The sequence below is a fragment of the Ctenopharyngodon idella genome, chromosome 7 (genome assembly GCF_019924925.1).
Source record: "Ctenopharyngodon idella isolate HZGC_01 chromosome 7, HZGC01, whole genome shotgun sequence".
NCBI classification, from domain to species: Eukaryota; Metazoa; Chordata; class Actinopteri; order Cypriniformes; family Xenocyprididae; genus Ctenopharyngodon; species Ctenopharyngodon idella.
Genome location: NC_067226.1, coordinates 35,162,530 through 35,166,117, shown reverse-complemented (window position 1 = coordinate 35,166,117; position 3,588 = coordinate 35,162,530). Strand labels below are relative to the sequence as shown.

Genomic DNA, 3,588 nt, shown 5'->3' with positions numbered 1-3,588 from the left:
CAACCTTGCAAAAAACAGAATCCAGCCTGGGTGGGAGAGCTGTGTCAGATGACAGGCAGGTGAATATACGGGCAGGTCAGGGAACCTCCAGGACAGCACAGGCACCTAGGAAACCAGGGAGGTGCAGGTAGCTGAGCTCTGAGACAAGAGCGGGCACTGGGCTGAGCTCGGGGATGAGAGTGGGCCGGAGCCTTCACTGACTCTGGTCAGGGGCTGGAGCCTTCACTGGACTCTGGTCAGGGGCTGACTCTTAGTCTGAGGGGAATTCTCGTACAGACTCAAGGACTGGAGGTAAATTTAGAGTTAACTCACAGGGCTTCGATGCCGGAATAGGCTCGATACAGAACTCTTGAGACTGTAGCAAACTCATTACTGAATTCTGGGAATGGTGCAGACTCGTGACTGAACTCTGGGATGGGACTGAACTCGGACTGGAGCCATCTCTGTACTGTGCTCAGGGGCTGGAGCTATCACTAGACTAAGGTCAGGTTTTAGCCAACACTGGGCTGTGTTCAGGGGCTGGAACGGGCTGGTGACTGGACTGTAGGGCTGGAACAGGCTTGTGACTGGACTCGGGGGCTGGAGCGGACTCTGGAGCGGGCTTCACTGGGACAGACTCGGAAATTACAGGAAGAAAGAGTGGTCTTTCGGAACTAGCTTGGCCTGAGTAGAAGGGCATTGAGAATATATTGCTCTAAAGTGCACCTATTCACACCTCATGGCATATTAGAGTACAAAAGTTCATCCAAACCTCTTTGAAAAATCTCAGCACAGCATCCTCCGAGTATACCAGGAATTCCCCAGCATATTCCTCAATGGGGCAGCCATCTTGAGTGAGGGAGAGCAACAAATTAATTGGGCGGAGTAGGCGGCTCTTGGTGGTTGTAGGTCTGGTCTTTTGTCAGGGAACACAGACTCAATGGCACAGGTGAGTAAAAGTTATTGACTCAGTTTATTAACAAGAAGGTGAATATATAGCAATTGAGGATTATATACAACAACAACCAGAGCAGATGAAGAGTGATGAAGTTCGTCCAAAGGGGTAAGTAGCACCACACCTTTAAATCACTGTTGCACTGGATATTACCAATGCCTCTTATCTTTACAGGTAGTAACCAGACAATCTGGAGAAAATGGGCATCCAGGAAGGAGGAACACTGATGAATGGAGCACAGGGAGATCACCCAGGTAAGTAGACTCAGGTAAGTAAGCATAGCAGTCCTAGTTGAAGTCATAACTTCCAGACAATCGCTGTGTGTGGTGCTGGCTTATGTAGAGCCATAGATGAGGGTGATGGCAGACAGGTGTGGTAATTGAGAAGTGAGTGCAGGTGATAACCAGGCAGGATTGTGGGAGATGTAGTGCGCAGAGGTGAGAGGCGTGGTGACTGGTGATCCTGACACTGAGTTTGTATCTCGCAATTTTGAATGTTCTCACAATTCCTAATATTTATTACTTGCAATTTGACTTTTATTTCTTGTGAGATATAATTTTTTTATTATTATTATTATTCCGTGGATGAAACAAGCTTCCATAAATTATGTAACAGTCTCTGTCAATCAGTCATCCAAAAAAATAGCTGTAGCCTATTTTATGCACAAAAATGACAAATCTTGACAAAATAAGATGTTCAAGTGTTTGTGTCTTCCTCCTTTAGCTCCGATGCACGTGATGCTCTCACAGACTAAGTTTTACTTTGTTCATGAGCACATGAACTGGTTCGAGGCTCAGACATACTGCAGACAGCATTACACTGACCTCGCCACCATTGATGATCAGACTGATCATGAGGAGCTCCTGAACATTGTGCTTGCTAATTTTGGAGTAAAATGGATCTGGACTGGACTCTATCGGACGGATGCTGCTGCTCCCTGGACCTGGTCCGATCAGAGCGAATCCACGTTCAGATCATGGGGTATTGGACAGCCGAACAATAATGGTGGCAGTCAGTTTTGCGTGGCAATGTCTCTTATTGGAACGTTTAATGATGTGGACTGTTACGTTAAATATGCTGCTGTCTGCTACAATAGTGAGTATTTATAATAGTACATTTGACCACTTCAAAATGCAAGCAAAACGGATTAAATGTACCTGAAATTGAGAATCTGTGAAATTTACATTAAAACCCAGCAGCTTGGTTGCCATGAACTTTACAGTAAAAAAAAATTTGATACATTCTGCAAAAAATGTTTTAAGGGGGTTTTCTCAGATATGCCATAGAGGAGCCATTTTGCTTCCTCACTTTTTACCACTGAGCATGTGCTCATGAGTTTTATGTGTGTATCACAGAGAGGAGGAGACAGACGGTGAGACTGATGGTCAAATCAAGTCAAAATGTGAACGATCCTGGAGTGAAGAAAGACATTTTAGCAAAAGTGAGTAGAAATGCAGTGTGTTTAATATATAGTGACACCAAAGAGTATCTGGACACTGTAAATGTATTTGCATTAGAGAACAAAATTTCAAAGCAATATCTGCCTCTTTTCTCTTTGCTAAAATTTGCTTTTCATTTGCATATTGTCTTTTTAATCAGCTGGTGTTTTAGTACTTTAGTTCACCTAAATTGAACATTTTGTCATCAGTTCTGCATAATAAAATAGTTTGCATGATATTTGTGAACTACAGTTAAAAAGATGAGTAAATTATGATTTTTATTTTTTTTATTTTATTTTATTTATTTATTTTGGTGAAAGATGGAGTGAAATACTAAAATGCAATTTCTGTTCTTAAGATTGAGCAGATGCTGATGGAGAAAGGACTGACAGAAGATGTTAAACTGACATACATAAACCAATCCGATGGGAATGTCTTCCAAAAGGATCAGATAATTAACGCCACTGAACACACTAGCTTTTAAAAGTGAAGAAATAAAACTTGACCGGCTGTTCAGTAATAAAATAAAACTTTATTGATCCTCTGCTGTGAAATAATAGTAGCCTATAGCAAGAAGTCAAAACACATTTACACATTTTTAGCTGATTTACATGTACACACATTCATTTAGCAGGCGCATTCATTTAAAGCGACACATGAGGAACATCACAAGCAATTTATCATAGAGCAACAATATTCATAGGTTTAGTAAGAACTGAACTAGTAAACAAGCTATAATAGCAATATAAAAGCTGAGGTGAAGAGCAGTAATGAAGACAAATAGAACTGTAAATAAACAGGAGTTATAGTAAGTGCTTTGGTTTGTCTGATCATCATTTATCTGTGTATCACTATATTGCAGATGTACAGAGCCCTGGATTATAATTTTGCATGAGTACTGTGGCTAATGCTAAAATGAAAATTGAAATATTCAACATAAATGCAACTGAACCCTCTGCTGCAATATTCATAACTGACTTAAATTGTTGCTACTCTAAAATAAACCAATGGAAAGCAACACGCCATTTAGTAGTTTTACTGTATTGTTTTCTGCAGTAATATAGTGGATGTAGACATTACAACATGCATTAAATGTATCAGTGTGCAGGAATCTCTCTTCGAGTGTTACCTTACTTCAAATGTAAATATCTTCTTTAGAAATACCAATGAAGTATAATTCATCTGTGAAGTCAAGGCGATGTTTTATCTGGTTGG

The 3,588-nt window shown here is 40.7% G+C and overlaps 1 long non-coding RNA gene across 1 annotated transcript; it reads left to right on the top strand.

The window, feature by feature from the left end:
• The first annotated feature begins 949 nt into the window (after positions 1-949).
• Positions 950-3,588, top strand: LOC127516529 (uncharacterized). Its single transcript, XR_007931007.1, has 4 exons — positions 950-1,406; positions 1,658-2,029; positions 2,290-2,375; positions 2,732-3,588. It is a non-coding gene; the product is annotated as an uncharacterized LOC127516529 (long non-coding RNA).